Source organism: Bos mutus, chromosome 16 (genome assembly GCF_027580195.1).
Source record: "Bos mutus isolate GX-2022 chromosome 16, NWIPB_WYAK_1.1, whole genome shotgun sequence".
NCBI classification, from domain to species: Eukaryota; Metazoa; Chordata; class Mammalia; order Artiodactyla; family Bovidae; genus Bos; species Bos mutus.
In genome coordinates this window covers 13,670,720-13,691,958 of record NC_091632.1, presented here as the reverse complement: position 1 = coordinate 13,691,958, position 21,239 = coordinate 13,670,720, and the positions used below count along the sequence as shown (strand labels likewise).

General features: G+C 48.9%; 1 protein-coding gene across 1 annotated transcript in view; it reads left to right on the top strand.

Annotated features, from left to right (window-relative positions):
• Positions 1 to 21,239, top strand: part of KCNH1 (potassium voltage-gated channel subfamily H member 1) — a 377,358-nt gene that overhangs the window by 131,117 nt on the left and 225,002 nt on the right. The window lies entirely within an intron of this gene.

The following is a 21,239-nucleotide window of genomic DNA, read 5'->3' as shown; positions in this document are numbered from 1 at the left end:
AACACGGACCTCATCAGCCTGTCCTCTCTGGCACACCACTCACACTTTGAAAATTCTCTCCATAAACTTGAACAAGCCAGCAGTTTCTACAGTGGGAAGTTTTTGTACACTTGCCTGTTGTTTTAATTTAAAAACAAATTTACGGTAGAAACTCGGGGGACCAGGTGCTTCAGACACCAGCCATTTTTTCAGCAACCTGTCACTTACAGTTACAGCTGTTCCCCTTTCCGTGTGACAAGTCTGACAAATTCTTGTGCTAACAACAAAGTTGTTGCTCTCTGTGTAAAGCGCTGGTAATTACCTTGTAAACTCACATTCCAGACAACCTTTGTTCAGGACAGCTGCTGAAGTCTTACTTGATTTACGGGGCTCTCTTTTATCTTGCTTTGCCTGTGTGCACACGTGCGCACTTGCGTCCTTACTGCGTGGCTCACGGGCTGGGTGACCCCAGAATTGGGATCTTGGGTGACAGGGAACACTGACCACACCCTGTGTTTATGCTCCGGGGTCAATGCATCTCCCTCCCCAGTCCCCCTTGGATCAGACTAGCATTCTTCAAGGGGAGTAGAGGGAAATAAAGCCAACGAGCTTTGAAGTACTGGTAACATTGTGATTTTCTCCTTTTTGCTTTGAATTTTATAGGCATCGGTAATAGTATTTCTTGGTTATTCTGTTGCCACGTATTAACCATAATATAGATTATCCAGAAGCCTTCCGTTGCTTCTCCTCTTTGTTCTCTGTCACTGAATATCTTATGGTAACTTAGCTAATTCCCCAGAGGCTGCCAGGAAGCAGGAAAACTATTTTCAAGTTTGCTCACGTTTCTCAGTTCTGATTTTAAAAAATTGCAATAGGAAGAGGAGAAGACTTGGCTAAAATGGGCATTTGAGATCATCTCTGGATGTTGGTGATCTACAGTGTGTCCATCTTCTGGATTTTATGTCTAACTTGTAGGTGTTGACAAGTCAGCCCTGCCCTGATCCCCTTGCCATCCTTGAATAGGTTTTCAGTGGTCTCCTGCAAGGCTCACCCTGTGGGGTGATGGGTGGACCCCCTCTTTTGCATGTGTGGTTTGCCTGTGTGTTGGTGCTGAGAGAAGCACAAGGCCCCTCTGGCCCTCAGGGTGACATTTGGGAGAGGTGACCTCATTTAGCAGCCACGTACCGAGTGCCTCCCTCGATAGAACTCTGAGGATGGAGGTGTCTCTGTGGGTGGCACTCCCAGGAGTCTGAGGTCTGGGGGGTGGACACTGGGGGTTGGGCCTGGAGATGGAGACTTCACTGTGGGCTGAGCCCTTCTGGGGGACCCCTCAAAGGTGGGATTGTCAGGGATGAGGGGAGAGTCCCTCTATCTTGGGGTCTCAGTCTCAGTTAGGGGCATGACTGTGTCTGGGGGGATCTCTTCCAGGGAGAATTTGACGGTTAAGTGACAGTTCTCGTTTTCTTAATATGGGCTTTGCACTTTTCTGATTCTCTCCTCATAATGTCATTGCTGTCATCCTGTCATTGTAATTAAGCCACATTCATTTCCTGTCTCTCTGATGATGGCAGGGGGTCTAGACATCATACTCCTCCTCCAGGCGGCCTCCACCCTCCACCCTACAAGCCCAGCCCTTGCTGTTCTGTCTTTGCATATTTCCCCCCTGTCCTCCTCTGCCTCAGCTCCTTAAACCCAGAGCAGAATGTGAGTGCTGAGGGGACTCTTGTGAGCATCCCTTGAGTCCACAGCAGTGCCTCCTCCTCCTGCTGGGCTGGATCTCATCCTCTTCAGGGCTTTAGTCAACCTCTGCCCACTCCCTCCCCGGGGTGGGGCCTGAGAGCTCCAAGAGAGTTATTGGACTCAACCATAGCGTTTCCTTACATCACCTTCTTTCTTGGCAGGAAGGGACACAAGTAACCTGCTGCTGCTGCTAAGTCACTTCAGTCGTGTCCGACTCTGTGGGACCCCGTAGACCGCAGCCCACCAGGCTCCCCTGCCCCTGGGATTCTCCAGGCAAGAACACTGGAGTGGGTTGCCATTTCCTTCTCCAATGCGTGAAAGTGAAAAGTGAAAGGGAAGTCGCTCAGTCGTGTCCGACTCCTAGCGACCCCGTGGACTGCAGCCCACCAGGCTCCTCCCTCCATGGGACTTTCCAGGCAAGAGTACTGGAGTGAGGTGCCAGTGCCTTCCCCGAGTGACCTGCACCCTGCACGGTTTGAGCCGACCACCACCACCCATGCGGGTTGCTTTATGACCCCTTTTCAGCTTAGATTGTTATTTGCAAGCAAATAGGGACTTTACCCTGGCTCCTTCAGGATTTTATTTAAGCATTCTTATTTCTTTTTATTCACCTTTGTGGAATATGCCTTTTTGCACTCTATGCCATTATACTGGTTTTCCAAAAAGGATTGGGCCCATCTCCCTGAAGGCTGTAAGATGCTCTTAAGAGACTTCAAACACATACCAGACTCTTAATAAAATATTTATGGTCCTGTTGAATCTGAACTGTTGAGAAAGTTCTGGAGTTTTAGAAATGGTGTTCAGTGCTACTGGCAAAACTTCTTTATTAGTTAGGATATAGGTTTAGTTGCTGGACAGAGATGGGACATATGTTTCCTAAATGTGTAGGGCTGGACTGACTGCTGCAGTCATCAAAGCCCAGGTTTCTCTGCTGTCTTAAATACATGACTTCCATACTGGGATCCCATATGGCCGTTCCAGCTTTGGCCGTATGTTCTTTCTCCAGAAAAGAGGAGAGTGGGGTGGGACGGGGGTGGAACTGAACTCTTCCTGAGCTCCCTGAACTGTTCTCCTTTTGAGGACAAGACTAGGAAGTTGTGCATGTTACCTTTGTTCATATCACTTTCGCTGGCACTTGGTAACCTGGCCACATGCCTAGCTGCAAAGGAGGCTGGGAAATGTAGTCTTCTGGGTGGTCATGCATCAGGTAGGAATGCAGGATAAGGAACACAGTGAGGGATGGCCAGCGGTGTGTGTCTACCTCAGCCTGTCTCCCTCTCCTCTTCTCCCCTCAACTGATGCCAGCAAACATTAGCCCTCTGTGACAGGTGGGCATCGCTGGAACTTTGTCCCTGAATTGCTAGTTGAGAGGTTTGGGTTCAAGTCCTCGGTGGTTTCTACCTCTCTGCTTTAGTCTGTACCTTTCATTTCCTGTGGATTAGAGGTAAGAAGCTCTCCTGACCATCTCGTTTGGTTGAAGTGAGAACTAAATGAGATAATGACATAGGTTAGCTCTTTGAACGGAGAAGGCAATGGCACCCCACTCCAGTACTCTTGCCTGGAAAATCCCATGGACGGAGGAGCCTGGTAGGCTGCAGTCCATGGGGTCGCTAAGAGTCGGACACGACTGAGTAAATTCACTTTCTCTTTTCACTTTCATGCATTGGAGAAGAAAATGGCAACCCACTCCAGTGTTCTTGCCTGGAGAATCCCAGGAATGGGGAAGCCTGGTGGGCTGCCGTCTATGGGGTCACACAGAGTCAGACACGACTGAAGTGACTTAGCATAGCATAGCTCTTTGAAAAGCTGAAAATCTACATTCAGATGTCATGGTTTTCTTGTTAATAACAGCAATTGTTTCTTGCCCGTCCCAGTTATTTTCCTTCCTGTTCTTAGAAAAAAAGAAAATAATAATCGCTGCTCCCTTCTCAGGAACATGGGACTGCTGTTTAATTTCATTTTAGGTTTATGCTCATTTTGGGAAATGGGGCAGTGGCCAGAGTGCTATGGCAGAAATAACCGTTCATTTCACATTTATTCTTAGAGATTTTTTTTTTCTTAGCTAGCAAATCAGTGTTTTTTTCCTTCTCTAGACCCTGATGATTTAAAAAGCTCTATCTACCATTCTGCGTTCCAGTTGGACATCTCCATCTTTAACTCAACCTTGAGCTTTCTGTCGTCTGCATCCCTGCCTGTTCTTCTCCAGAAGACCATCTCTGCTTATTACCTGCCGGTTCTCAGCCCCTCATTGTTGTCATATTTTAAAGCTGATGGGCCCTGCTTTGGGTTTACTTGCCTGCACTTAGAATCACACTGCTCTGTAACATTCTTACGACTTCAGAGTTATCTTTGTTGTCTTCAGTATATTTTTGTCCAGCTCCCATGACACTCTAGGCTCCCAGAGGGCAGGACCTCTGGGTCTCTCTGCCCTTTCACTTCTCTGTGTCTGGGCACATGCTGTTGAAATGTGAGAAAAAGCACAAGCTTTGGAACCAACCAGTTCTTTAGACCTGTACTATTAAAAAAAAATTTTTTTTTAATTTAACTATAGTTGATTTACAATGTGCCAATCTCTGCCATATAGCAAAGTGACAGTTATACACATACACACATGTGCATGCTAAGTCACTTCCGTTGTGTTCGACTCTGCAACCCAACAGATTATAGCCCGCCAGGCTCCTCTGTCCATGGGATTCTCCAGGCAAAAATACAGAGTGGGTTGCCATCCCCTCCTCCAGGGGATCTTCCCAACCCAGGGATTGAAACTTCATCTCTTTCATCTCCTGCATTGGCAAGTGAGTTCTTTACCATTAGCGCCCCCTGGAAAGCCTAATCTCTACTGTACAGCAAAGTGACTCCGATAAACACATACTTAAAAAAAATTCTTTTCCATTGTGGTTTATCACAGGATATTCAGTATGGTTCCCATTAGTTCCTGTTTATCCATCCTACATTATACTAGTTTCCATCCATCCCTCTCCCTACCGCCCTGCCCCTTGGCAACCACAGGCCTATTCTCTATGTCTGAGTCTGTTTCCTAGGTAGGTTCATTTATACTGTATTTTAAATTCCACATGTAAGTGATATCATATGATATTTGTCTTTTGGACTTACTTCACTTAGTATGATAATATCTACTTGCATACTCTGGATTAATAATGTCTAGTTGCATAGAACTCTTGATTAATGGCAGTTTCCTCTGTTGAAAATGGACATACCAGCCTCTCCTTGATCATATTTTCAGGACGGAAAAACATAAAATGATGCCATGCACCTAGCACGGTGCTTCACACCTGGGTGTTCTAACAGTGGTCGTTTCTCTCCCTGGCCCTCCGTTTCCACTCCTGCAGCGCATTTCCAGCACTCATCCAACTATGATGCTTCTCAATCCTTTGTTAGTCCTTTGGGTGTGCTCTGCTTTATACAAATTTGAACTTGTATAAAATATCAGGTGCATTGCTGTATTTAAAGTACAGGCCATTAAAATATGTGTATCTGGATGTGAGTTTCCTAAATATAAAGCTTCTCTTAAAAAAAAAAAAAAAATGGCCTGACTGCAGAGCAAGTTAGGGGAAGCTCTTAAAGGAGGAGAGAGTCATTTGTGTGATCAGGAAGCATCACCTTCCAGAGCCGACTGGCAGGATTTTCACTGGCCAGGAAGTGGTGCCACATGGAGTGTTGGTGTTCTCCCCGGAGGAGAGAAGGGCCTGGAAACACTCATGCACCGAACACCAAGACCTGCCAACATCTTGCTGGGAACTTCACTCAACAGCCTCATACGTTGGCTCTCTTATTCCTGTTTTGTAGATAAGAAAACCAAGGTTCAGAAACACAAAGTATTAAGTTATCTGAGGTCGCAGTTTAAGAGGTTGTTTAACTGGGTTTTGAACCAAGTTTTATCCAACATCACAGTTTCATTTTTTTGCTTCTGTTGCTGATTTATTTTGGGATGTCAATGGGGGGAAATGTTCTCTTCAGGGTATATGTTGTTGAGGGCAGGGGAAAAGTTGTCAAGAGAAAGGGGCTGTAGAAGAATTGCAGAGAGGGGGTGCTTTTTCTGGTGCCTGCGTGCTAAGTTGCTTCAGTCACATCTGACTCTTTGTGATCCTATGGACTGTAGCCCGCCAGGCTTCTATGTCCATGGGATTCTCCAGGCAAGAATACTGGAGTGGGTTGCCATGCTGTCCTCCAGGGGTTCTTGACTCAGGGGTTGAACCCATGTCTCTCATATCTCCTGCATTGGCAAGTGGGTTCTTTACCCCTAGCTCCACCTGGAAAGCCCGCTTTTCTGGAAACCTTGTCTGTAATTTTGAATGATAATTACGGTGACAAAATATCTGATGTGTGTTCTGGGACGACATGACCCTTGTTCGTCACTGGATTGCCGCACTGGGGGAAGCGTGTGCAACAGAGGTCTTAGATCTGAGGAAACTGCCAGTGGGAAGCCAAATGGATGAGGGGTATTGTCACTGACCTTGTGGCTGCCCGTGTCATTTGCAAAATCCTTTTCTTTCTCTTTTCAAATATTTCCATCCAAGTGGGAGCTATCCCATGGAGATGTTGCTGTAGTCAAGGCTTTTGTTCCTGTTTTGCTTCTGTGACTCTTGTCTTCTTTGAGATTCTCAGTACCCCATGGGACAGGTAGTATTCTCTCCATGTTTGTATTTTTCTGGATAAGGAAATTGTGGTGTAACCTGTTGAAGATCACACAGCTGGTTAGAAGCAAGGTTGGGCTCAGGCCCGCATCATCACCCCCAGCTCAGCGCTTTCCTGCACTTCTGATCACCATGGTAGCGGCTGGTGCTGGTCGCCCGGATCCCAAGTTATGCCAGTAGACTGTGGCAGCTGCTTCCTTCGTAGGATGTCCTCAGAGCTTGATGAGAAGAGGTGAGGGTGGGTGAAGGGTGCTTTACCTCTATTCTATTTTCAGCCTAGGAACCCGACTAATCAAGTTTCACACCTCTTCAGCTGCTTTTTATCCAGCCTTTGTTGTGGCTCTCAAATGCGAGGCTGACAACTACAGACAGCTCGAGCGAAATCACACAGGGGAGGAGATCATGTTCCTTCTTTAAAATTAGTCAGGAGGAAAGCTCACCAGGGAGATGTTTTCTAAAAAATACGTGAACAAGTATGGTCCCTGAGAAGACAAACATTAGATTTCCCTGCCAATTCCCTAGAACCTCGATCAGTCAAGTCTTGTTTAAGAGACATTTTTGGGTGTCTACTGTGGACGGTGTAGGGCTTCCCTGATAGCTCAGCATCATCCCCCACTCCAGCGTTCTTGGGCTTCCCTTGTGGCTTAGCTGGTAAAGAATCCTCCTGCAATGTGGGAGACCTGGGTTCAGTCCCTGGGTGGGGAAGCTCCCCTGGAGAAGAGAAAGGGTACCCACTCCAGTATTCTGACCTGGAGAATTCCATGAACTATATAGTCCATGGGGTCGCAAAGAGTCAGACACGACTGAGCAATTTTCACTTTCACTGTGTCCCAGATACCATCGGTGCTGAGGATGGAGCATTGAATGGGATATGTAGCTCTGCCCTCTCATGGCTGATGGTCTGCTGGGGGGACTAGATCAGTAAATAAGAAATGGCTGTGAAGTGAGATGAGTCTGTACTAAGGACATGTGGTTATGGGAACATGTTCTAGGGCTCCTCAGCCAGTCAGGGATCAAGTAGAGAGTCAGGGGATACATACTCTGTTTATTTGGGAAGAGCTCTGGGTCAGGCTCCTCAGATTTTTCTCATTGCGTCTTTTCTGCAGATCTCTCTCCAGTCAGACTTCCAGTTGCCTTAGGTTTGGGGCTGTGTGAGCCATTATGTGGTCCACGGAGGGCTCAGTCAATAGCGAATAAATGCAGTAAGGGGGTTAAAATAAGGCATCACTCCTTCCTCAGTCTGCTTACAATCTAGTTTGGGAAGGGTTAATGCAAACAGGAGAAACCATGTGAAGCTGGAAAGCAGTGAATGTTCGTGGAATAAGTAGTGGAGCCCATCTGTGCTCTCAGACTCCTGGGAGCGGATCATTTCTGTAAAGTGGAGGTAAGAGCAGCATTAAGGAGATTTTGCTTGGCCAGTGGATGATGGGTGGGGTCTGTGTGGCATTCAGACAGAGAGATAAGAACGGTACTGACAATGATGTTAGCATACACTGTGAAGGACACGTTATATGTATTCTTCCTTAAGTCTCCTGACAATGCTCTGTCACAGGTATTATTACCCTAGTCTTCCAGGTGAGGGAACTGAAGCTTGGAGAGTTCAATTAGATTTCTCTGGGTCAACCTTAATATGACTGGTAGAGTCAGAATTGAAACCTAGATCCCTGACTCCAGGTTCATTTTCTGTTCACCAGTTTGCACTGCCACCCCAGGATCCTGGCCGTGAAGCAGAAAGCTGCAGGGAAAACAGCACCATCCCTTCCTGCCAAGTGGGAGAGTGAAGAGAGGGGAAGAAAGGCAGGAAGGAAAGGTGTCCTGGTCTGAGAGGGCCTGAGTGGCCACACTGAGCCTCCTGGCTTGTCAACATCTTAGATTCCTTCTTATAAGAGGTTAGGTAGTGCTTAGTGAGCACCTCTGACAGTCCGTCGCATGCCAAGCCATCCAGCTGAGCTGCTGAGTTGTTTGAACGTCCAGATGTCAGTCTTTTAGTGTGTCATTTAGAAAGAGGCCACCTGCGTACAGATTTATTTTTTTACTTGGAGGATACCACCACTGATTTCTGAATTCTGTCACTCAGTTTGTTAGACTAAAGTTGCTACAGCCACAGTATTAATCAGCTTGTCCCCATCAAAGACTGTCCCCTAGTCCTGGATAGCCTGCTTCTGAAATGATGCTGCCAGCGAGGAGACTAGATAAGGAGGATGGCTTCTGAAAGCTAATCTTCACTGCCGTCAGAATCTGTCAAGCTGCACATGCAAATGAATTGGGTCAAGAACATGATTTTAATTTCTAAAATCATAAGAGAGGCCATCCACAGGGCCAAAAGAGATAAGCACAGGTACAAATCCTGATTCCATGACTGAATGCTCCAGTGAACAGGTTGCTTGATTCCTGAGCCTGTTTTTTCATTTGCAGAATAGAGATGATGCCCCTTCGGTGGTATAAGTGAAAGTAAAGGGTCTTCGCTTTCAGCAGGTTTGTGCCTGGTGCCCAGTCTGGAGCCCCAGATGGTGAGTTGGTGGATGGTGATGCCATTCTCCCAGCACCCTTGGTCTGCATGTTTTGCTCAGCGGTTGAGTCAGAGACATTGGAGGGCGTTGGCAGGGGGTTTAGAGGAGGAGGAGGAGATTTTGTGTGCAAAGGTGGTCTTGGAATAGGGTAGCACAATGCTTTGCACATGGAAGAGCTTGACAGGGGTTTGTTGGTGGAACTAGACATCAAGACAAAAATCTTCTGGTGAAGATGCTGCAAAGCAAGGAGCTGTCAGGGCCGACTCCGTAAATCCTCACCTGATAGTGACTTTGCAAACTTCAAAAACATTTCCATTTTCACTTTTCCCCATTGTGGTCCTCTGCGTGTGTGAGAGAGAATAATTTTAGTTCTTGTCAGCTAGAGGTCTGGCTCTGAATCATAGCTACGTGGTGATAAAAAGCCACTGTCGCCTCAAGAAAGCTTGGCAAGGAGAGAGGTCTTGGTAGGAACAGCAAAATGAAAGAGCAGGAGGCTGAGAAAATCAAATCTGTGAAAAGCCGCTGGGGAGTTCTGCAGAAGCACTGTGCCCTCCTTGTAGCATCAACCCTCTGCAGCAGGGGACCCTGTTCCTCCTCGGGGATGGGAAGAGGGGCTGGGCTGAGCTGGAATGGGGGTGGAGAGCTAGAGCAGGGGAGGGGTCCCCCTTCCTGATCATAACTGCAGAGCTGAGGACCAGGCCCTCTCCTCAGAGCTCCTAGGATTAGGGATGAGGGAAGCAAAGTGCACGCATTGGAGAAAGGAACCACAAAACTTTAAAGGGTTGCCTGCAAAGCGAGGCACAAACGCACAGCCTGACAGAGGACAGCAGGCTGACCACACTGCAGAGACAGCACGAAGTGAGAGGGGCTCCGGGGCTGCGGGACTACCTGTCAGGCCCAGCCTCCCCACGAAACAAGCAGGAAGGCAGAGAAGAGGTGCCGGCTGCAGGTTGTCCCCTGCTTGCTTGTTTCCTTTTGATTCTATCCCTTCCGGGAGACTCAGGTGTTTAATTACACTGAGCAGCGCTCACAGGCAGACTCTGGAGACCTTGGTTGGAATCCAGTGCCTTCAGACGGAGGCTGAGTTCTGAGCAAAGGCTTCTGAGCGCACAGCGGAATGTGTGATCCGGGCCTTCGATCTTAGCTTCCCTCCCTCCCTGCCACAAATATTAGTGAACCCCCTGTTGCCTGCCAAGCCTTCAGAAATGGTGAGGACACATGGATAACCAGTCATCCCTTTCCTATGATGAGTAACCGAATCTCCAGTTCCCTTGTGGGTACTTACGGAATTCTGGAATTGATCAGGACTCGGATGTCATCAAGGTCACCGGCAGGTAGATCTGTGAATCTCTTGCCTAAAGTTTGAATGTCCCCAGGATGGGGCCTTTCTGCTTCAAATAAGCTAAAGGATGAGAATTTCCCTTTACGTAAAGCTAAAATTCCCTCCCCGTGGATTTCACCCCCTTGTTCTCGACTGGACTCCTGGGACTTTGCCAGCGAAATGTAACTTTTCTTTTATACAACATATTTGAGAAATACTATGTCTTCCTCGAGGCATCGCCTCTTTTAGGTGGATAAAACCAAGTTCTTCTATGTGGTTCTGAGAACTTTCTCTATTTAGATAATAATGATATTTTTGTGTGTCTCTCTTATGAGGGTCCCAGGACTAAACTCAATTGTCTCCCTGTAGTTTGACTAGAACAGAACTGACTGGGACCATTGCTTTCCTCTTGTGAAACTACATTTATAGATTGAAAGAGCATCAGAACTAGAAGGGGTCTTAGAGACTGTCCTCCAACAACGCCATCGAGCAGTTGAAAAGGCACAGAGAGGAGGCGCTCAATTAGTGGCAGTGCAAGAAAAAGGCTTAGGTCTCCCAAACCCCCAATTCTCCAAGGTTTGAGCACTTTCCATCACTCTCCACCACATCCAGACATCTCTTTAGCCTGCTCTTAATTCAAGTTTGTATTTTTGACTGCTACATGTGCTGTTAAGGTTCACTAGCACCAGCCAGAAGTCCACAGTTATTCCAGAGGTTCTACTACGAACTCTGTTTCTATCATCTTTTACTCTTCCAGTTGGCTTTTTGGATCCAGATCCATGATCTGACACTTACACAGATGTGTCTCCCTGTTTTCCTCGGGTGCACCCATCTGGGGATATAGTCATGGGACAAAGTCATAGCAGTAGGAACAAAACAACGAGTCCTTTTCCTCTCACTTTTCAGCAAATTAGAACCTAGCTTGTGGTGTAAGAGGTGTGAATGATGTTGCGTGATCACTCCGGAGTGACTGCACATGCCCTCTGCTCCCACCTGGTAGGTAGTACCCATGTTCCCTCCTGGGTCCCTGCTGTCACTGACCATGTGGTTCCCCAGTTGGGACCCCCACCCTGCTGAGCTGTGGACCTTCTTCTCTGCCAAAGCGCCGGTGCTACTCAGTCCACGATGCCGACAGTGGCGGGCGGAAGCTCTGGACTTGGCTCCAGTGTGAGCAAAGTGCCCGACTCCCACCTGCGCTGCACCCTGGCACCGGGCAGAACAGGATCACATCATGTTGCCAGTAACAGAGCATTTTCATTTGGCTTGCTTTTTAAATTCTTTTTTTTTTTTTAATTCCAGTTTCTTTTCTTAAATCTTGGTGCTCTTAGTTTAGGCTAGAAGATACCCCATATGCTGTACTCTTCTTGCTTTCTCACAGAATCTCACCCTATCCTAAAGTTCCTAGACAAAACTTGTGCTTGGCAAGCAACTGTATATGGAGAAACTATATTTCTACCATTCTTTGCTTTTACAATTGGCGTTTGGGACCCTACTCCATGACTAGCAGTAGGGCAAACACTGGGATGCAGCTTCTTGATCCTTAAGGAGGCCATTGTTCCCTGACTCCTTGGCGACCTTGACCCTGGAAAGCACTGCACGTCCCTGATCCGTTCTCATCTGGGCAGCTCCTGTGGCCTTATACATAAATGTCAGCGTTTATACTTTCATCTGCTTGGATACAGTTTTGACCAAATTACACTCTTAGATTTATTTTTGGTTATTTGATTGTCAGGTATGTGATTTGCAAATATTTCCTTCCACTCTGTGGGTTGCCTTTGTGTTTTCTTAATGGTGTCCTTTGCACAGAGTTTTTCATTTTGATGAAATCCAGTGTTTCTGATTTTTTTTTTCTTTTGCTGCTTGCACTTTTGCCATATTTAAGGATGGTGATTTTTACCCATTGATTGGTTATGGTTATTATAGTTATTACCTCCTTTGCCTGAAGTCATGCATGCATTTGATCAACATGTCATCAATTTGAGGGTGTTCTGACCCATTGAATCATTCCTTCACGTTTTATCATGTAATAGCAGTACACGCTCTGGTAAAAACTCCCTCCTTCCACCACTTCAGAAACTTACAGGGAAGCTTCCTGAATCTGCTAGAATCAGAGCAAATGTGCTGAAAGTGCTGAATTAAGAGCAAGACGTGTAGCTCATAAAATCACAACTTTATTATGGATAGGGTACTTGGAAACACTGTTGTGTGAATTTCACCCACTGAATGCTTCTTATTCCCATGAGCAGAAGGAGACGTGGGAAACGGTTATGAAAATCTCTTAACTTTTCTGGGGTACTGCTGTGAGCTGGAGCCAAGATGGTCCCTGGGTGGAGTGACAGTCAGCATTGCTCTCCAGGAGAGGCTCCCAAGTGTTACCCAAGCCTGGGATGGGGGTCGGGTGGCCCATGGTGTTGAGCAGGGGCTACCTGACCTGGCAGCATCTTGTCATCCGCTCCCCTGACACCACATCTACGATGATGCTCTGGCAGCCCAGAGCTGCTGCTCATCCCGTGTTCAGTCACAGACCTGATGCTCACAGTCAGCTTGGCCCTAGAGACTTGGCTGTTTCTAATCTCCAGGCTTAGAAGCTGAGCATGAAGCTTGGGGCAGGGAAGGGACTCCCATGAGGTCACAGGCTGACCTTTCCACAGCCAGCTAGGCTGAAAATAGCATCCAGGAAGAACTTCGGTCTCCAGGAGATCAGGCCTGACTGTGCATCATCATCCCACGTTGCCCCTTTGGCTGGCTGCTTCCTCGAGACCCCGAAACCAGCTGAGACAGAGAAACAGAGGAGTGTGCAGGTCAGGCCTGATTGGCGGGAAGTACATACATACTCTGGAATTAATGGGATAGATTCAGGGAGAATGAAAACAAATTCTAGTTCCCCATACTTTTTTCCCCTATTTTTTTACTGGAATATAATTGCCTTACGATGTTAGTTTCTGCTGTACAAGGAAGTGGATCAGCTATATGTATACATATGTCCCCTCCCTTTTGGGCCTCCCCGCCCCACCCCCTATCCTGCTCCTTAGGTCATCGCAGGGCACTGAGCTGAGTGCCCCGTGTTACACGGCAGCTTCCCACCGGCGATCTGCTCTACACGCGGTGGTGGATACATATCCGTCCCAATCTCCCACACTGGTGTGCCGCTTTGTGGCTAACAGGGTGTTGTACGCGTTATGCCACTAATGCTTGTACTAACAGAGCTTAAATGAGGCTCAGAACGGCCGACTTTCTCACATGACATAGCTACTGAGCTTACATCCAAGTCTTACGAGGTGTCCCCTCAGCACCCCACAGCTGCCCCTTTGGGAACCCCACTGAGAACAAGGAGCAGCTGGGCCAGTTCCACCTTTTTTATCTCAGCTCTTTCTTCACTAAGATGAAAGACGTGAGTCTTACAAAGAGCTCTCTTGCTCAAAACTCTTATTGTTAGCAGTAGTCTGAGTTCACTGACCTCAGAGCCACATGTCGGGAACTGAAGGCCGATTAACCCTAGAGGAGGACCAGGTCTCTGCTTTGGGGAGATGTCTACACTGGCCACTTGCACCGTGGCCAATCTAAGGGAGGAGAATTGACCATAGTGCCCTGGTGCTTTGTCTGGAAGCTCAGCAGTACCAGTATGTCTTGTTTTGCTGTGTTTGGAACAGTCAGAATAATGACATCGTTGATGATGCTATTAAGAGCTAAGCTTTATTGAACATTTATTAAACACCAGGGAACTCCTAATGGCTCATTTAAACCTTACAGCACTCTGAGATGGGACTATCATCATCATTCCCATTTTACAGAAACGAAGATGGAGATATAAAACAGTGGTAAGTTGTTTCCTTCAAATCAACTAGCAGGTGATGGAGCTTGAATTCATAGACTCCAACTGCAGGTATTCAGACCCACCCTATGCCAGAACCTGGGGTATAGGCAGTTTTCAGGGCTTGGCTCTTTCTTCCCTCTGAACTGACTCTCTGCTCCTGTTTCTGCCTCCTCAAGGGGCTGAAGATGTAGGGAGCTGTGAGTGAGGGCACAGTGATGGAGACCCTCTGGTGAAAACAGGCAAGAGAGATGTGCTTTTCACCGTTCTCTTAGCTGCTCACTCTCCCTGTGACTTTGGGAACTTCCAAGCACCCATTAACTTCTGAGCTTCAGTTTCCTCATCTGCAAAATGGAGATGATGCTGCCTTCTTGGCAGGGTGGTTGTGAGACTTAGATGTTATGTCTGTGAAACCATGAGAGGGGGCCAGACACAGAGTAATGAACGAAATAAATAGGGCTGGAGTTACTGATCACTGAGCAAAAAGTTGTCTGACCTCATGCTCTCTTTCAAAGAGAAATGCAGCACCCATGAAGTACGAGCAGTGGCCTGGCCCTAGGCAGCCCGACTCCACAGCCTTCTCCTCTTGTTATGAAATGGCAGGCATTGTTCACTTATTCATACCATTGGCCTTTGAGATATATAACAGTGCCCCCAAAGAGAGTTTCTCCGTACCTTCCTCTGAGTTTATCACCCCTCTCTCCCTGTCTACACGTTCAGTAGAGATGGAGGCCGTGAATGGTGGGGATGGAGAGACAGGAGGCCCGAGGGAGGGTCATGGGGCCAGCAGGGACAGAGCCTGAGAAGGATGCTCTCCTTCTGCCCTGCCTGGAGGCTTCTGTGAGGTCACCACCTTGCAGGGCTTACTCAGCTGCACCTCTCCCCTTTTAAATCAGGCTTCTTGCAGAGCAGTTATCTCATTATTTAAATAACCTCCAGTCGAATATTCTCACATTCATAACTTAATGACCTTAATTATACGAGAAAAGTACTTGGCATTGCTTTGCCGTTGCCTGCTAACATTCCCAGGTTCCTTAGAGGCTGTGAGTTGGCTTTATGGGTGCGTGTTTCCACGTATGGAAAGAGATCAGAGAACAGGAGATGTGCTGGGGTGCTACAGGCTTCTCCAAGCTGACCGCAGCTCGCTGTCCTCAGGCTGGGCATCTTGGCTCCGCTGTCTCCCTCTTAGGGGTAGAGATGAGAAGAGAGCTGTGTTTGTGGTGGGGCCGCTTCTCTGTCTGCCCCCAAGGAGTTCTGCTTGTCTATGCCTCTCTGATTCATTCACCACCTGGAGACAGGAAAAATCACCCCATTTCTCCTTTCCTGAGAGAGGCAAATACTTGGGGTGAATTTGAGATCTGCTCTGTCACTTTGATCCAGAACTTCCCAGCAAGGTCTTCAGTGGGAAAAGGCTCAAGGGTTGACTTGTGTATGTTCCTCTAAACAGGAGGTAAACAGGGGCTTAATCTCTTGGTTATGGCATTACATTGTTTCTAAACTTGTATTGAAAGCCTACTGTGTGCAAAGACACATCATAGGTATTTCCAGGTACCAAACAGACCTTTTTTCTCTCTCAGCCTGCGTATCAATGACAGTTTTTTTGCTATTTGCTGATGTAATGAAATACTTAGTGCGTCTATGCCCCGTGCTTAGGCTGGATGGTGGGAATATTGCTGAGCCACCCAAGTAAAGACAAATCCATTTGCCTAAGTTGTGCTTCTGGAGGCTTGACATGGTCTCATGGTGCCATCAGTCCTTGCTACATCCTCCCAGGGAGACTGCCCGTTTACTGCCTGTGACTGATGAGAATATTTCATTCATTTGATTGCTTAATCAAAAATAGCTAGAAGCTGAGAATAAATAAATAAAATTGCAAACTGGTGACAGTAGAAGGGGGAACAGACAATTTAAATGCAGGTGAGAAGTCGTATGATTGGGGTTTTAAGGGAAGGTATGGGTAGAGATTACCTAAGCCAGTCTTAGGGCTCACGGAGCAATGGATTTACTGTCACCTACAGGCCAACCTGACTTAACTAGGTGAAAAAAAGAAGCGATGGAGGCAGTCCAAAGGAGAGGATTTGCAGAGAATGAAGTGAGTTCACATAGCTGAAATGTGGTGGGAAAGAACTCAACTAGCAAACCCCAAGGCTCCAGCAGAAAGTAGGGGTCAGTAGAAAGGGCTTTAAGTGCTAAAGAGTTTGCACTATGGGCTGCAGGCAGGAGGGACTATCCAAAGACATTCAGCCGGGAATCTTACCATCAGAGAATCAAATGGAGGGCAACAGTACTAGAGGCAGAAGCAACAGGGTGTTTTTGTACTATTTCAGTGGAGAAATGTGGATGATCTGAGCTAAGGCAGTGGTAGTGAGGATGGGGGGAGGCGGAGAGTTTCCAAAATTTTAAGAAAGTAGCTGGACAGCTCTTGGCCGTGTCCCTGTCTGGGGCTGGGGACAGAATGTGCTGCTGCCCTGCTCGTTTCTGTGGGCTTCCTTCCCAGCCAGGCAGGTGGGAGCACATTTTCACAGTGCCCGGGAGTCTCTTCCTGGTGGCTCAGCTGGTAAAGAATCTGCCTGCAGTGCAGGAGACCTGGGTTCGATCCCTGGGTTGGGAAGATCCCCTGGAGAAGGGAACAGCTACCCACTCTAGTATTCTGGCCTGAAGAATTCCATGGACTGTATGGTCCATAGGATCGCAAAGAGTTGGACACGACTGAGTGACTTTCACTTGGCTTCACTGGAAGTCTCTTTCAGCCACATGGAGGGTCTGTGGGTGGCCGGGCAGTGACAGAGGGGAACAGCCGGCGGCTGGCGGGCAGCAAGAGGTGGATGAGTGCGCTTCTGAAGCCAAGACTTCCCTCTCAGCCCACGGCCCCCATGTGCACGGGCCCGGGGGTCACGCTGGGTGTAGAGAGACACCGCCGTCAACAGCACAACAGCATATTTATTTATTCTTTCTCCAGCAGCACCCTTTGCTTGAGCTTCTCTGGGCAAAACTGAAGAAATGCTCTGTCTTTATGGGATTGTTTGACTAAAGGAATCGTTGGTCAGATCCTAAGACTCACTCCCCAGCCCAGCACCACATGTAGATCTTTGTTCCTGGTGAGGGCCGGTGGGTGCGGTGGGCGCCCTCTCCCCGCTGTGCCCTCCCCTTGCCAGCTCCTGTGCTCACAGTTGATGTTTCCTCAAGCTCCGTTCATCACGGTCTCCCCCAGGGCCCCACACACCTCTGGGCCACTCACCTGTGCACCTTGGAAGGTGCCCAGCCCCTGTGGGGTCACCAGCCCTCAGCTCCAGCTGAGAGGTGGTAGCTGGGAGAGGGACGGCGCCCCTCTGTCCTCTGGATGCCGGAGGTTGGGATGTCTGAGATGTTTGTTGTTGTTTTTTTTAATTGGAGTATAGTTGCTTTACAATGTTGTGTTAGTTTCTGTCGCACAGCGCAGTGAATCCGACACATACATATATCTACTCTGTTTTGGATTTCCTTCCCATTCTAGGTGGCCAGAGAGCATTGACTAGAGTCCCATGTGCTCTGCAGCGGGTTCTCATTAGTTATCTGTCTTATTCATAGTGGTGTACAAGCAGAAAGAGAGATACCGACATAGAGAACAAACAAATGAAAGCCAAGAGGGGAAGGAGGTGGGTGGGCTGGATCGGGAGGTGTGTGTTCTTCTGATTTTCTCATTTGGGGCCTAGGACTTTGTTGCAAGGCCGCAGGCCCCGGGATCCGGGCTCACCCACGCTTGTATTGCTCACTGACCCCAGGCCCCTCCTCCCGCCTGTGGGAGTCAGCACTCTCAGAACCCGCCGGTCTCCAAGCTCTGCATCCCTTCCTGCTGGCGCTCTGCCTTCTTTCCCACTGCTCTCTGGGCCTTCAGCTCTGAGCTGCAGAAGTGTTTCCAGCAACTTGGCTGGGTTGTGAAGGAGAGATTCTTGCTCCCGTCAGCCAGACTTTGGGCCTGTGCTTTGCTCTGTGCTGAAGGTGGCACTGGGGTAGTTGCCTGTGAAGTCAGAGACCCTGCCAGGGTCTCAGCCTCACAGGGTGCCCGGTGAGGTCTCAGCCTCTCACTGGGGATCCTGTCCCAGCAGCGTCCAGATCCCGGCCTCTGAAACCAGCCAGGGCCCTTGAGCCTTCGTTAGTTGTGGAATAAGACTCCTGCTTCCTATCTCCTTTATCCGATGCAGGGCTGACTGCTGCTGACGTGGAGAGAAGCACCATGGACGCAGTCTTCCTAAAACTCACGTGCCCTCCACCTACCCCACCTCAGCCGTGATGCCCCCAGCTGGCCTCCTTGAAGTCCCTAGGAACGGAGAGGTTGGGTCTGATGCAGGATTGTCCCTTCTAGCGTCAGGAGAAGCGACCGCTGCGTCACTGCTGCTCCTGTTAAGCTTGGCTGCCTTTGCAGCACTTCAAGACCTGGGAACCCGCAGTGGTTGGGAAGGGCCGCTTAGGTCTGTCTGTATGGTGTCCATGCTGCTGAGACTCCGTTGCAACAGCCAGGCAGGAGTGGAGGCGCCCTCTGGCCTGACCATGCACTCCTAGAGGTGGGAACTGTAGCCCCAGAAGACCCAGTATGGCCCCCTGGCCCTCAGGCTGGAGACATTCTGCTCTCTGCCTTTCTTGGTGTTTCTTCTTTCCATGTGCTCGTTGATGTTTGTCTTGGAGTTGGTTCCACCCCCATGCATAGGAAGATGAGCACCGTTCTCTATGAGGACTGGGATTGGGTGGGGTGTGGGGAGAGGACCCTGGCTCTGAGCACTTCACTCCTGCTCCGTGCATCCACCCAGCTGCTGGTGTCATCAGCAGGGGCGACACGAACATGACTCATCACCCTGCGATGTGCTCCTTCCCACTGTCTCTATTTGCATAATGCTGTCGTTTGTCTTCATCTGGTGGCGTTGTCTCCACACTGCCATTACTCAGGTTTTATTATTTTTTTAGAAATACTTATTTATTTTTGGCTGGGTCAGGTCTTAGTTGCAGCACGCAGGATCTTTGTCGCAGCGCTCGAGTTCAGTTGCCCAGCAGCATGTGGGATCTTAGTTGCCTCTGTGTGTGCATGCTAAGTTGCTTCAGTCCTGTCCAGCTCTTTGCAACTCTATGGACTGTAGCTCACCAGGCTCCTCTGTCCACGGGATTCTCCAGGCAAGAATACTGGAGTGGGTTGCCGTGTCCTTCAAAGGATCTCCTCTGACCCAGGGATAGAACCCACATCTCTTAGGTCTCCTGCATTGGCAGGTGGGTTCTTTACCACTAGCGCCACCTGGGAAGCCCCAGATTAGGGATCAACCCGAGTCCTCTCATTGGAAGGCAGATTCTTAACCACTGGACTGCCAGGGAAGTCCCTCACTCAGGTTTTAAAATCCTCACAGAGCACGTGTGTGTGGAGTCCTGCATGCCAGGGCTGAGTCAGGCTGTAGGGATCCTGGGGATGAATCGCTCTCAGAAGTGGCCCTCAAGGAACCCATCATCCAGTGGTCAGCAAATCATTCTCAAAGTGGGTGCGATAAATGCCGTGAAAAGGTCTTTGGAGAAAGGGCTACAGGAGCTTAGAAACTGAGAAATGACTTTGAGGAAGAAATGCCTTCTGCAGCTGCGAGAGCAGGCCTGGGAGAGTGCTGTGTTGATGGAAAGGAGCTTTTCAGAGGCTTGGTATTGTCATTACTGGAGAAGCAGGGTTGGTTGTGTTGTGCACGTGTGGTGTTGGTGTGGGCGTTGAAGAAGAGTCCATATAATTTGGAAGGGAGGTGGGCACTTCTCTATCCATCTGGAGGAACACTCCCTTTAAGCAGCCAGAAGGGGCAGTCAGGGGTCCTGCCTTCTTGGGGAGGCCCATGTAGTGGGCTTAGAAGATATTTAAGCAGAACAACCAGCATATATGGGTCACTCACAGCCAAGGAATGCCAGTGTGAGGGACACGTGGGTCCAGCCTGGGCTGCAGTGGTGTCATGTATGAAGCTGCAGAACCAGCAGGGAGAGGCCTTTTAGTTTCTTATTGGGTTGGCCAAAAAGTTAGCTATGGTTTTTGTTACTGTCCTACAGAAAAACCCAGACTAACTTTTTGGCCAACTCAACACTTTGAAAAGAAGCGATGTTACGGATGCCGAGTCTTAGGAGATGGGGTCCTGGCCCCAGGTGGCTCATCATCCGAGTGACTATTAGCTCCTGACATAAAACACATGCACAGGGCAACGGGTACTGCGTGAAGCTGTTCTCTACCGTCTCAGGGCCCACAGGGTTGACCTGAGTCTGCAACCTGAAAGCCACTCTTCCTTCTGACGGTTTCAGCTAATAGCAGCAGTACTCCCAGCTTCCAAGCCCCCACCTCCGGCCCTGGCCTTTCCCCTCCCTTCCTGTGTCATCTCCTCCCTGGAAAGCCTATCGAGTCACCTCTGTAGGACTTGGTGTCCACCAACTCTGCACCCTGATCCTGGCCCCGTCATGGGAGTACCTCAAGAGCCTCCTGATTTGAGCCCCGCTTTTTGCTTTTTTCCTCTTCCAACCATCCCAAACGTAGTCACTCCACCTGACTCCCCTCTGCCAATTGGACGTTGCACTAGAGACTGGGGGTAGAATAGGCAGAGTCCTGAAAGGTGGGGAGTGCAGTTCCGGGTGAGAGGCTGATGGGCTCTGTTGGTGGCAATGGACATGGGGAGAAGTGGGAAGAGCCTGGATAGGTGTTCATGGTGGAACCAACAGGACCAGGTAATGGATTGCCTGGGCTTCCCTGATGGCTCAGTTGGTAAAGAATCTGCCTGCAATGCAGGAGACCCCGGTTTGATTCCTGGATTGGAAAATGGATTGTCCTCTGTGAAAGGGTTGGGGGATCCGGTTGTGAGACTAGTGGTTGACTGGGTCAGTGGAGGTGGTCCGGGTGTGGGCATTGGTGTGGGAGCCCTTTTCAGGGGTGGATTGTGAGCTTGGGTCTGGATATGTGGAGTTTGAGTTACCCGAGAGGTGTCAGTAGAACACTGACTTGTGGGGCTGGGCTATGGAGAAACGTTTGACCCAGAGATGGAAATCGGGGCGTCGCGAGCACATGGCTTCCCAGTTGGATCAGATGTTAACAGGGAATGTGCTGTTAAATGCAGCTTCCCTCCTGAAGGCCTTGGAGGCGGTGTGTGGGTTTTATTTTTACTCAGGTAGTGTGAGCGCTGCGTGACTGTACGGTATGAAGCTGGCCTCTTTCTGTCTGGCTAGGTTGAGGAGGAGGGTGGATAATGGAG